This window comes from Nyctereutes procyonoides, unplaced genomic scaffold (genome assembly GCF_905146905.1).
Source record: "Nyctereutes procyonoides isolate TBG_1078 unplaced genomic scaffold, NYPRO_anot_genome, whole genome shotgun sequence".
NCBI classification, from domain to species: domain Eukaryota; kingdom Metazoa; phylum Chordata; class Mammalia; order Carnivora; family Canidae; genus Nyctereutes; species Nyctereutes procyonoides.
Window position 1 is genome coordinate 3,515,274 of NW_026575157.1, and position 14,688 is coordinate 3,529,961.

Sequence of the window (14,688 nt, forward strand, 5' to 3'; positions counted from 1 at the left end):
TCTCATGAATAAATAAATAAAATCTTTAAAAAACAAATCTTTTTAAAAAGTTAAAAAAATGTATTCATTATAACTGTCATTCTCAGATGCAGGCTGAATGAATATTAGCTAACTAGGGCATGTTCTTCTCATGGCAGAAAGGTATAGATAAGAGGCCAAACCAAAATACAGAAGTGTGCTTAACCCTCTGTCTCAATAGCTTATATGTCATATCCTATCATATTTCTTTGGTCAAGGAATCCACATTATGAATCCAAACATCGATAGAATGAAAACAGATTCTCCAGTGGTAGGGTGGGGAGAATAAATACTTGTGGTGTAATTATACAGTGTACACATAATATACTTTTGGATAACAAATATTAACTTTCATTGACAGAGTACATTCACTATGCCAGTGAAGATTCCTTCCTCCTGTCACAGTTTTAAAAATGCTTTTATGGCATCAGACTTGAAGTTCAAAACCTTGAGAAAATCTCTACATCATATCTGCCCCTCCCCTCAACCAACTTTCATTGGTGGGATTGGAATAGAATAATCTCTAAAAATGTATAGTTTCTTGGCCATCCATATCTGGCTCCAAAGCCAATAAATTTAACATTTTTTTCAGGCAACTAATTTACTCCAGGTATCAATTTCTGTATTACTTTGCTTTTGCTGTATTGATGATGTATAACAATAGATTGAGCATGCCAGTAACTTACAGCAACACACAATTCCCACAAATAGCCCTATGGGTTGACTGTAGGAGTTCTGTTCTAGACCATTAAAGAAGATTGCATTGGTGCCACATGTCTGTTATCCTGTGACCCAGGCTGAAGAGTATTGCCATCTGGAAGAGCTCTTTTCTTGTGGAGAGAGCAAAAGTGAGAGAGACCAAAACAAAGAACGCATCAACATTTTAAGTTTTTCCTTGCGATGTGGCTTATGTTCCATTTTCTCCCATTCTGTTGACCAAAGTAAGTCACATGGTCAAAGTCAAAATCCATGAAGGGGGAATTTTACTCTTCCCAAAGAAGGTGCAAAAGGAGAGTAAATATTTGTGAAAGTAATACAGTCTACCTCGAATGGTTAAGCTAGTTGTAGCCAAATAAAATGGAGTTGTGGCCTTCAGAGGGAAAAAGTTTTGGAACTTACCCAAGAGGTAACTGTTACCTTTAAAATAATCCTCCTTTGTTTCCTTGAATAATTTTCTCAATGCCATTCAGAGTCCTCACAGTTCTGATTTCACACAGTATTTGCTTTGTTGGAATGTTCCTTGTAAAGAAAAGAGCTGGGAAGAAGTAGAACAAGGTAAATCACTGAAATACTAGGCCACAGGTATTCTTTTATGACCTTGAAAAGATTATTTTCAATGAGGCAATCATGCATTTTAGGATTATAAAATCAGCATTATTAGTTCCTTGGGAGATTGTGACCTTTTAAAAGCTTTACATTTCTGTGATTACTAGAAAGGGGAAAGGAAATAAAAACTAAATAAAATCTTAGGTATACAGGCTTTTGATTTCACTGACTCCATATAATGGCTTTATACATTATAATGAAATATTAAAAGAGAAAGTAGGGGAAATGCTCAAATGCAAAGAAATTAACAAAATTTGTCTAGTATCGTTTCATAAATAAAAAACTTGGTTAAAAAGAATTGTCTGGGGTTTAAAGATAGCTTGATATGCCTCTTAATAGCAGCATTATACATTAAAATACTGTTCAAGAAGGTAAAATATATGAATCATTAAATAAACAGGGTTATAATTTTGGCATAATTTTTGTCATTATTGACCAAACTTATTTTTATGAAAATGACTTTCTCAAAAGAAGATAAATACAAACTGCTAGAAATACAAATGCTTTTTTATTTTATGATTTTTCTTTCAGTTACACTTAGAAGAGCTGCATTTATTCCTGCACAGGTGTTTCAACCTTTATAATGAGTTTGATTCAATTCAGCAAACATTTATATAGTCTCATCCATGGGCAAGACACTGTGGAAATATGAAGACAAAGATGCCCCTTTAATTGGCAATATTAATATTCACCAGGGAGAATGTGTCGGTCTGTTGTAGTTGGTCTTTGCAAAGACAACTTTACCCAGCTTTTAACATTTTAAAAAGTGCTAATCACTTTTCAAATGCATAAAGTAGTAGCACTTCTCATAAAAATTCTGACAAGGTAACTGTCAGCTTGCATTCTCTTCCTGCCTACTAAAGTGCTCAGTATTTTTGTTTCCAAGCTCATGAGATGACAGTGCTTGGAGAGTTCCCTACTTATTTTATAACCTGTTCAGCAGAAATCATGTCCATGGCTGCAGGCCATTGGGTGTGGGCTAACCCTGGGACTTGGCACAGCCGGGCTTCCTTCCATTTGACTTAATTTAAGCTTCTTTTCCAGCTATACCTTCCAACGAATGCCTGCACCTTTCCAAAAAGGGTGCTAGAAAGAGCACTGAACTGACCGCTCAGATATCTTTGTTGCAGTTCCAGGTGCCTGGCCGTGTTGCTCTACTTTACCTTTTAATCTATTACAATGAGGATTTGGTCTGTGTCTTTTCAAGGTCTCTTTCAACGGCATTTCTCCTTTACCTTCGACTTCCTTTCTTCAGTCTCTACTGCACTGCCCACAAGTCCTCCAGCTTCAGAATGAAAGAAACCTGGCTGCACACCCTATATACTTGTGGGTTTGGGTTTCCTTGTCCATGAAAAAGAAACAGTGATGCTCATCGTAGTTATTAGGAAAAGGAAACAAGCCAAAGTCATCAGTGATTAAGATACTGCTTAGCACAGAGAAGGTCCTTTCCCTTTCTGATCCCCTAGTGTTTCCTTCCTTCCTTCCTTCCTTCCTTCCTTCCTTCCTTCCTTCCTTCCTTCCTTCCTTCCTTCCTTCCTTCCTTCCATTTATTTGACAGAGAGCACAAGCAGGTGGAGCAGCAGGCAGTGGGAGAGGGAGAAGCAGGCTCCTTGCAGAGCAGAGAGCCCGATGTGGGGCTGGGTCCCAGGACCCTGGCTGGGATCATGACCTGAGCTGAAGGCAGATGCTGACCCGACTGAGCCCCCTGGATGGCCCTCCCGGGTCCTCTCCATTTCTAGGTGGTGACTTGTTTGCTCCTGCGGCCTTTATAAAAGAACCTGGCTAGGTGTGACAGGTAGGAGAGGCAAGAGCCACTGGGCTCTACAGGGGCTTTTGGTTGGAAAGGTCACAGCTGAAGATGGGTATGATTGCCTTGGTGCCTCTGCATTGTTGTGATAGAAGAAAAGCTGTGGTTTATATAGGAAGATGGTGGGGGCTAAAATAATTCTGCCTTAGTTGTGCGGAGACACTCCAGGGCTGGCCTACAGGGATTCCTGGCCTACAGGGATATTTAGCTCTCTGACATAAGCACTACTTAGATTAATTTTAGCAAACTCCATCAGTCAGTCACGTGCCATCCTCACAGTTTTTGCCCCATTTTTTTTTTTTTCTTATCACCAGGCTTATTTTTTCACTTTAAAATGACCTCAATTATTCACTATTTTATTCAGCCTTGTTCAAGCACTAATATCTGTAAAGTTTTGTTTTTGATATGGTAATTATGTTTAACCTTTTGATGCCCCCTTCATTCTTCCCCACCCCTGCCCTTCCCGCCACTCCCCCTCCCACCCCTGTATCTGGCAACCACCAATGTGTTCTCTGTATGAGTATATTTTTCCTATTTTTTTTAGATTATACATATAATTAAGATCATATGGTATTTGTCCTTTTCTGTCTGACTTATTTCACTTGGCATTATGCTCTTCTTGTCTATTTTGCAGCAATGACAAGATTTTATTCCTTTTATGGCTGTTTATACGCACACACACACAATTTCTTTCTTCACTTATCCATCAATGGACACTTAGATTGTTTGCATATCTTGGCTAATGTAAATAATACTGCAGTGAACATGTGGATGCAGGTATCTTTTCACGCTAGTATTTCATTTTCTTCAGATAAGTACCCAGAAGTAGAATTCCTGGATTATGTGGGAGTTCCATTTTGAATCTTTTGAAGAACTTCTGTACTGTTTTCCATAGTGGCTTTACTAATTTACATTCCCACCAACAATGTATAAGGGTTCCCATGTCACTGTCTTACTACATATTCAAGTAAATATATAACTATTAAAATCTGTATTTCACTTAAAATCCTTTCAGCGACTTAGGAAACAGTGGGTTAGTTTTGCATAGAATTGTCCAATAGGTAGGTGAAAGATGAAGCATTAGGTATGTGAAGTCGGAGAAAAAATATCTAGTGTCTTAGGAAATACGAGTTAGTGGAGCCTCTAGACTTTCTATTAGAATAGCACAGGAGAACATATTCTTGAGAAGTGGCTTGATGTTGTGTTTAAGAGCACAGATTCTAGAGCTTGACTGCCTACATTCAAATCCCAGCTGTCTTCTAGCCCTGTGTGACCATAGGCAAGTTGCTTAGTTAGTATCCTTGTACCTTAGCTTCCGTATCTTTAAGAATGGGAATAACAATAGTGTTGAGATTTTTGTGAGGATAAAAGGACGTCCAAACCTTTCAGAAGGTTAACAGCATGTGGTAATTATAAACTGATATTATTGTTGTCCTAAGAAAGAGCAAATCAATCTCAGAATTTCCAATAGCATCTAGTGGGAAGCCCCGAGTTTACCTTTTAACAACCCAACTAGTATTTTACCCAAGCACCAAACCAAATCTCTTAGATCTTTTCTTTTTTTCACTGAGATAATTTGGCATTATTGAATAATGGTTAGGCTGCTTCTGGTAAGACTTTATGCATTCCCTTTCCTGCTCCTCTAATGTGCCAGTGTGGAAAATTTCGTATTCAAAATTATATTATTTATTATGACTTAAAACAATATATCTATCAAGGTTTAAAAGTTCAAGTCAATAAAATGCTGTCTATATTCCAACCACAACTTTTAAAAAACACATTATGCCAAATGCATGAATTTATTCTTCGGTGATATATTGAAGAATGATACTCCAAATTATATTATTCATACAATGAATCAATAGAGCTTAACTTTTTAAAATGCTGGAATGAAGAAAGAAATTTACTATGCTCAAAGCTCATGGTTAATTGTGCACATTAATATAAGGGCAGGATAACAAATCACACCTTAGTTTTTAAAACTTTAAAGACAATGCATAAGCCACTTTGTCTTAAAACTGATGTGTGTCCTCATTCTACTGCTCTACTTTTACTTGTGATTGCTGTCAGAGTTGTCCTGTGAGGGGAGAGTAGATGTTGGCCAGATAAATGTTGACTATTCTCCACAGTGGGTTACCTGCTTAGGTACATTGTGCTTGGAAGGGTATCAGGTGACTTCCTTAGGTGTGTAGGGATAAAAAAGAAATAGGAGTGCAGGAATTTTATTTTCCTTGATTAGTCATGAGACCTCAAGACAGCATAGCTGCTGGGTAAACAGGGAAGAAACACCTGTTTCTGGCACTGCTTCCTGACCTTCTACCTCCATTGCACAACTACCCTTATGTGCGCATTGTGGGTGTGTTCTAAAGTCTCCTTTGATGGACAACTCATGAAGTAAGTGGTTTTTGTAACAGTTATTCAGTATCTGGGATAAGAGAGGATAATACAATTAAAAGGCAGAGAACAATACATTCCTTCATCCTTCATTCCCGTACATGTTACCATATATGTTATATGGATGTAAAGTGAGTTATCAGGGTGTCACTGGAAGGCAGAAAGCATCTGGAACTTGACTTCTGCTCTGAAGGCTTTTTTAGTAAATTAAATCCAGAACATTGATGTTGGGTTAAAAAAGATATACCAGACATAGTTCTGTTTATGAACGAGCTTAGCTTCCAGCTGAGGAGGTAAAATACATACATGTAAATAGCTAAGTAATTTGTGAAAATTGATAGTATGAAACATTTTACAAGGTAGATTTTATTCAAGGGCTAACTGAGTAAATTTTATCTATTTGGAAAAAGACAAAGGATAGCTCAAGATTTTTTTTTTTTGAGCAAAGAAGAGCCAATGTTTATGATAAATATAGTGAAAGAGGCATTGAAAGGTGGGGGATATTATGGAAGTGTGTAGTGAGGTGAGAAAGCATAGAGACTGTGAGTAACCTGGCTGGTTGGTTGCGCTGGCTGATTCATGAAAGCAGGAAGTGAAAATGAAGCTAGGAAGAAAAAGGGGAGCAATTTTGGAGGGCCTTGAATGTTGGACAAAGAAATTCAAACTTCATTCTGTGGTCAGTGTGTAATGGAAAGTTTTTGAGTAGAAGAATATATGAAAACCTGTTTTGTTTTTTCTTAATAGAAGCTTTTGATAGTGGCATTATGCATAACTATTTTTTCTGATTTTTGTATTGTATTTTCTATGAGTGTATGTATGTTAATAGCAGAAGTAAATTTAAAAAATAATAAATATATGAGAAAGCTATTTTTTAGGCAAAACAGTGTGGTGATGATATATGGGATAATTGGAAATACCGACGCTGGGAAAGGTAAAACCTAAATCCCAGGAAGCTCTTTGGATTAACTACAAGCACATCTTCATATTCTTGTTATTGCCTATGAATCTTAAGAGTTGTCTTATGTTATGAAAGGGTTAAGAAGTAACAGTCATCAAATAATATCACATAATTTCTTAAAAAATAGGAAATATCTGTCATACATGCAACCAACTGACTGTATTCCACTTATAATAAATTAGGTGTTCTAAACAGGTTTTCTACCCAAACTTATTGAAAATAGCATTTTGTCTCTATGACAACCAAGAACAGCAATTGGAAACTAGAACATTAAAGGTGAGACAGAAAAGACAGACAAATAGTTCATATTTAGCTAGATGGCATTCATTTGGGGCTTTTATAAATCCAGGGAGAAATTGGAAATTCTCAAATGTTCAAAAATGAATTGCTTTTCTCCTTAAAATCATATAGATTTAGGCTGTCCAGTTATGTTTACATTCTATGTTGTTATTAAATAAAAGAGTCAACTCTCCTTCATTTCTTGTGAATCTCAAAAGCGTTCATCTATTTGAGATATGATTGTTTTTGGTAGATTCTGAACATTTTGACGTTTAGCTAGGTCATACAGCTATTTATTGATTGGAATTCTGATTTTCAAAGTGTACTTTATGAGTCTTAAGGATTCCACAAGATATCACTAGAGTTTCTTTGGAAAGAAATATGATCATTATGACCACTTGATTTGGGTCTTTTCTATATCTTTTAGATTTCACTTCAACACTACACTGAAAATGGCAATTGTGGAACTCAGCAAAGGAGCAGGTGGCTTCATAATTTAGTAAGTTTGCAATAATTTGATAAAAAAATTACAAAATATTTTTTTAAAAAATATTTATCTATTGGAGAGGGAGAGAGAGCACACGAATGAGTGAGGGAGTGAGGGGCAGAGGGAGAGAGAGAACCCTCAAGCAGATTCCACCCTGGGTGCAGGGTGATCACTCTGAGATCATGACTTGAGCCGAAATCAAGAGCTGGCTGCATAACTGACTGAGCCATTCAGGTGCTCCTCAAATATTTTAAATCAATAATTTTTAAATTTTTAGATTATTTTTTAAATTTAGATTCAATTTGCCAACATATAGTATAACACCCAGTGCTCATCCCATAAATTTGACATGAATTTCAAATAACCATCTGAACAATAATGCATGCTTCCTATTTCTGTTTAATCTTCATATCTTACAGTCAGTGAACATTATATAAGAAAATATTCAAAATTTTATTCTGTAATTGCTATTTATAGGCTTTTGAAAAATCTTAATTGATGTCAATATTTATTGAATTGCTCATTATCATGGTAACATGGTATCTGCCCTAAAGGAGATTAATGTGTACATGAAGAGACATAATGTACCTGACTTAACTACTGGAGGAGAAGTATAATGTAATATTTTGAAAAATCAGGCCAAGAAAATACTTTTCTCTAGCTACTAAAAAATAAATTTCATATAGGAGGTGATAGTCAACCACGTGGAAAATATCAAGGTGTAGATGGGCACCGTTTGGGGCAAATTAAAACTTTGCCAGGCAAATCAGGACATGTGGTCACTGTATTCATGGAAGATGTTACTGACAGGAGTACATAGCTGTGTGGAAGTAGAAAAACAAAATTCAGATTCTCTAACATTATCATCTAGGAATGTACATCTGAATTTTGGACTCATGCATGCCCACTCATAAAAAATACAGCTATAGTGAGGATGATTCCACATTTCTGCAGAATGGGAACATACATTTAAGCTAAGATTCTTCAATACCGGTGACACATTACACTTGAAAACCTCCCACCTTGCATGTCTTAAATATTAGTAAGGGCAAGGGAAGTTTGGAGAGTTGGAAGCCTCATTTGATCTCTGCCACAGGGATAAGCAAGTATGGAGGCCAGGAACTGTCCTTCTGTCCTTCTGTGCTGGATGAAGTTACCCAAGGTCCCTCTCCATCCACTACCATTATTCTTGTAAGCAGAAAAAGAAAAGGGAGAGGTTCCAAAACCTGGATTCAAGTGAAGGTAAAAAAAAACTTAATTCAGAGATAACATTCGTTCTTTCATATATTTATTTGATAAATATTTATCAGGTGTCTATTGGTGGGGAATAAAACCAGTCCAAAACTCACAATCTAGTGGGAAAAGACAAACATTAAAGAAGTAAACAAGTATACCCCCAGTTGTGATATGTGCTCAATGAGTGTTTGTTGAATGAGTAACAGATGCAGTTATGAATATAAACGTGGAATGGGATAATCAGGGGAGGATTTGGATTATGTAGATCTGCAGATCTAGGTGGAGGCAGGATGGTGTCGTGTCTTCCATCATGATCATTCACCCCGAACTATTAACTTGAGTTAGGGAGGACAATGTAGAATCTGGGAGAAGATTCCAAGGGTCTAGTGTCCCCGAACAGGTTAGAATAAACCATGTGGAGTAACATGTTTAGGGAGAGGTTGATGTCTATAGGTGGGGAGATTGATTAAGGGATTAAGATATTGAGGGTTCTATTTTATTCCTAGGAATTTTTCAAAAGTCATTAGAATTACATGCTAATGAGCCTCAGTGGAGATGAACTTGAATTTACAATGGTTATCCTAGTCTTGTTTTAGAACTTCATATAATTTTGTAACTGTCATATTATTTGACTTCATAAATATTTAAAAATCTAATCCATTCTTCATTTTATAGTTTCAGATTAAGCGACTCCTACCTGTTAAGGAAGAGAGGAAGTACTTAGCTAGCTAATACATTTATGATGATTTCTTGTCTCTCCATCTTGAAAGCTCTTGAAAATTAAGGCTGCCTTATGAATCTTTGTGCCCATTCTCTAGAGAGCAGTCTTACAGCATCAATTTTTTATGTAGCATGGTTAATTTATTTATTGTTTGTATAAGGGATTTGACAGTGGAAATATATTTACTTTCATTATTTTTTTTCCCCTTTCTGTTCAGGTTTATTTTAAAGGAGTTTCTTTGGAATGCAGAATAGATAGCCTTTATTATGGGTAAATGATTACCTCTACGTATAAAGAAAAAGTACGCCTAGAGGATAAAGAGACTTTTATGGATGTTGATATCTATGAGTTATCTGACAGTATGCTCCTTGCTATTCTCCAAATTTCCGTGTTGCTGTGCTGCAGTATACACATACATTTGGCACATAAGCCATTTTGAGAAACAGTGTCTGAATAAATAACAAAGTAACAGATGTACCTCCAGAAGGATATTTAAATTGATTTTTGTCCTAATACCTTTGTTTTCTTCCCCAAATTCTCCCTAACGCGGTATGTCATTCCACATAGCTTAGTTTATTGCTATTATGGTTGCTTTGACACCATTGTGTTTTAGTCACTTGATATTTTTGGAGAAACACTGAATATTTGTGAATACCATAAGGGACATATTTTATGTTTTCTAGGTCTTTAGCAATTCCTCTTTCTGACACACTTTTCTTGTTAGTAAAATAGACCACTTTTATAGAAAAAAAAATCCTGGTTCATCAAATATTCATTCATGGTTTAATGGACTCTTAGTTGGATTTTCTTTCCCTCAACACTTAGTTTTATTTTGCTTTGTTTGAATTTTCCATTTATGTGGCATTTGTGATATGTTGGTCTGTTACTCAGAGGACCAAAACAGATTTAACAGGACTTTTAGTTTCTGATTTATTTGAAAATCAAATAAGAGAGTATCCCCATTCGCTATGAATTGACATAGTCTTTTTTTTTAAGATTTTATTTATTTTTTATTTGAGAGAGAGGAATGAGAGTGGGAAAAGGGGCAGAGGGAGAAAGAAGCTCAAGCAGATTTCCTGCTGAGCATGGAGCCTACTGGGCTCCATCCTAGGATCCCGAGATTATGACCTGAGCTGAAATCAAGAGTCAGAGGCTCAATGAGCTGAGCTACTTAGTTCATCCTTTTTTTTTTCTTTCATAGTCTTTTTGAAAGAAAGAAAGAAGGAAGGTTAGGAGGGAGGTGGGGAGGAAGGAAAGAGGTAGGAAGGAAGAAAGAATAGGAGGGGAAAGAAAGAAGGGAAGAGGAGGACAGAAAAAAAAAAAGGAAGAAAACTGTTAAAAAATGGAACCTGGGACACCTGGGTGGCTCAGCGTTGAGCACCTGCCTTTGGCCCAGGGCATGATCCTGGAGTCCCGGGATCGAGTCCCACATCAGGCTTCCTGCATGGAGCCTACTTCTCTCTCTGCCTGTGTCTCTGCCTTTCTCTCTGTGTGTCTCTCATGAATAAATAAATAAATAAAATCTTAAAAAAATAGAAGTTTATATAAAGCTTAAAAAGACTTTAGAAATAATATAGCTTAGTGAATCCCAACTTCTTTGAGTAGGAAACCCTATTTTTAACATATTTTTCCAGGACCCTACATAATAACAATTGTTCTTCTAGCAAATATTAATAAATATGTGGACAAAAGTTTTATGAATTTAGTGACATTTAAAAATTCAGTTTCATCGGTATACCTTTGAAAAATTAATGCATATATGCATATAAGACTTATTCTGACTGGGGATAATGTAGTACACATAATGATGAAGATTTGAAAAATCTGTTAAAGGGCAGCCCAGGTGGCTCAGCAGTTTAGCTCCGCCTTCAGCCCAGGGCCTGATCCTGGAGACCTGGGGTTGAGTCCCACGTCGGGCTCCCTGCATGGAGCCTGTGTCTCTGCCTCTCCCTTTCTCTCTCGCTCTCTCTGTATCTCTCATTAATAAATAAAATTCTTTAATAAAAAAAGGAAAAATTTGTTAAAAAACAGCATTTCTGGAGCAGAAGGCCATCCAATCGGGAAGCATGAACTTCTCCAACTCATTCTTTTTATATTTTAAAATGAAGACTAAAAAAGTGAAGAAACTTGCTCAAAATTATATTAACTAAAAATTTAGATTTATGATTCTGCTAGCTACGAGCAGTTTCTCTGTATCACAATACTCATTTGTGAATTTGTCAACTAAGTACCTAGATAATTCAGGCTAGACCCTTGGAGTAAGGATGACCTTAGTTTATCTTTATTTTTGGTTTAATTATCTCACTGTTTTTTTTAGTTGTGTTAATATATATTATTAGGACAGGATTCAGTAATTAAGCCAAGATTAAGAAGTATTGGTTCATGGTAGGTTGATAACAGTGATACCCAGTTGCATTGCTTTAAATTAATAGAGAAGCATTAAAAGGAAATTTTAATTTACAGAGTTGATATTTAGTTAGACATTCACATAATTTCATATGATTTTTAAGATCCAAGAAGATATACTTTTAGTAATTGAATTTTACAAATATTTTTAATTCCTCACCTGAATGGTCAGAACATGTGACAGACTCAGTAGTTCCTAAATTTAAACTTCAAATAATTGAAAAGCATGTTTTTGTAAGCATTTACAATTCTTTATTAAATTTCTAACAGCATTATGAATGTTGACACTTTCTTAGATAGCCCTGTCAAAGCTAACAATTCTACTAGCATTATAAGAAAAGTAGAACTGGCTTGTAAATGACATAGGTCATGCATTCTACAGCACAGGCATATTTTGAAAAGAACGAATAAATCACAGGGGACTTTGTCCAACTGCTCATTCTTGCGTTTGAGCCAGTTACATGCCTGCACGGATATCAAGGTGTCACTTCTGAAGAATAGAGAGGATAAACCTTAGATTCAATGCTCTCTTCCTGGAAATGACAACTAATTGTTGTTTAGAAAAAATAAACTGTTTTTGCCTATTGCTAAAATAGTTGTAATAGTTTTTTTTTTTCACTTTCAAGTGTTTTATTACATCATGGCAATATTGTTGATAGTGCTCAGGAGACTTATTAACCATCATTAAATAAAATGTAATAGAATGAATAAATTAGTTAACATTGGATTCCAATAGTATTTCACATATCTTAGTTATAATCATTTTTAACATTGTAACGAATTCCCTGTAGACCATTGCAATGGACTGAATATTTGTATTTCCCACTCCCCTCATTCATATGCTGAAATCCTCTATGTGATGGTGTTGGGAGATGGGGCCTTTGGGAGGCAATTAGGTCATGAGAGTGGAGCACTCAGGAGTAGGACCTGTGCCCCCAGAGGGCTCTTTATTTCTCTTTTCATCATATAAGTATCTAACCAGGACTTGGCAGTCTGTAACCCAGAAGAAGGCCTTCACTGGACCTCTACTGTGCAATACCCTGATCTCTGATTTTCAGCCTCAAGAACTGTAAGGAATAAAGTGTTGTTGTTTGTAAGTCACCTGGTCTATGATATCTTATTATAGGAGCCTGAACCAAGACAGCCATTTTTGTCACCTTTTGCTCTGGAACTCATATGAATGAACCCCGCTGTGACTGAGGCTAAAGCAATTGTATAGAGCTGCCCCAGTGAGGAGCCACTGAATGCACATGGACGCCTGGAATTCAGACTGTCTGTCCTTGAGGCTTATTAATGGACATAAGAAACAGATGCTTATGGGGGATTGCAGACATTTGAAAGAGAATAGAGACGGTCAAGGAGTAAGTTGTATATTTGGGACAGACAGATTCCATAGCATACTATTAAGGGTCCTGATGTCACTTTTCAAAACTTTGGATTCCAAATATTGTTGTTTAATTGATGTTTCAGAGCCTCTGGGGACTCAGTGGTTGAATCATGCCTGAAATTTCTTTGGGACCACTCTTACTGAGATTACCTCTCTATTTTGGGTAGAGAAGAGTTACGTTTTAGGTTGTTGAGTCAGTGTTGAACTTTTTTAGCTTAATCGGTTTGAAGTTCTTGGGATTTTGTTGTTGTTGTTGTTTCATTTTGATTTTTACTGGGCAGAGAATCTTAACTTGTAACAGCCCTCTCCCCTGTTTGCCAGTCATGTGGTCTTATCACACCTTGGTCTCCTGCAATCTGCAGGCCAAACTCTATACCTGTGCCATTCCTCACCTAACCCTATGTTTTGTTGATTGCCCAAGAACTCTTATCTCCCCCCCCCCCCTTTTTAAAAAAGATTTTATTTATTTATTCATGAGAGACACAGAAAAAGGCAGAGACATAGACACAGGGAGAAGCAGGCTTCTCCCAGGGAGCCAGATGTGGGACTCCATCCCCGGACCTGACCACAATCACACCCTAAGCTGAAGGCAGACGCTCAACCTCTGAGCCACCCAGGAATTCCAGAACTCTTACCTCCTAATTGATCTGAAAGTAGTTCTTGCATTTCTAGAGGTTTGTATGTTTGCTATAAGAAAGTCATTTGTCTTTTATGATACCTTATGCACATCACAGGGAAAAACAAAGTCATTTCATTAAAAAATGAATATTTGTTGCTTTCCCCTAAATTCCAGTAATTTAGTATTTTTTAAAATGGAACTTTTTTGAAAACTTCTAATTGATATCTCCCACTTTGCTGCATGAAAAAAAAATTAAGGGAGATTTCCCTCCTCCCACCCCCACCATGCTCTCCAGAGAGTATCAAATACCACAAAAATTCTGTATTTATGACTACCCAAAATGTGCTCTCTAAATTTAATGATGATCCATCCAGATGTTTTCTGGTGATGGAGAAACAAAGAAAAAAGCTGGTCATGTTAGCCAGTCCCTTTTAAAAACATCACATCTAAAAAGAGCCTTTAATAATTTGCTGTCTTAGCAAGTAAGGTAGCTGCTAGAATAATGGCTAAATAGCCCTAGTTAATGGATGCAGCCACCCGAACTAATATAATCTGAGCCCAAGGAGAGGAAACCATATTTTAGAAGTCTCTACAACCGTATGAGGATATGCTTATTACTGTAATTTGGATTTTCTGGAGTACTAACAGCATGGAGCTCCCCCTTGCCAATAGTAGCTTCAAGGACTGGCTGACTTTTTAGGCATCTGAGCCATTTAGGATATTGGGATGTAGTGATAAGTAGGAAATTACATCCAGTGCTTATATTGTAATCCATTGGTATTCTTCCCCAAATAGGGAACTGTTCATGATAGTTCTGGGCCCACACATCTGGGAGTAGGATGGCATGGAAAGAGAAAGGAACTCCCATGAAGAATCCTAATTCTGCAAGCATTTGGAGCACTCAGGTAGTCAGCCATTGAGGCTTATCAGCCTGGACAAAGGCTAGAGAATTCCTACCAAAACACATAATTCTTCATTCCTCTATGCTAACCATGACACTCCATTCAGACTTCCAGTACAGCATTTACACGCACAGTCCTTATTACATTT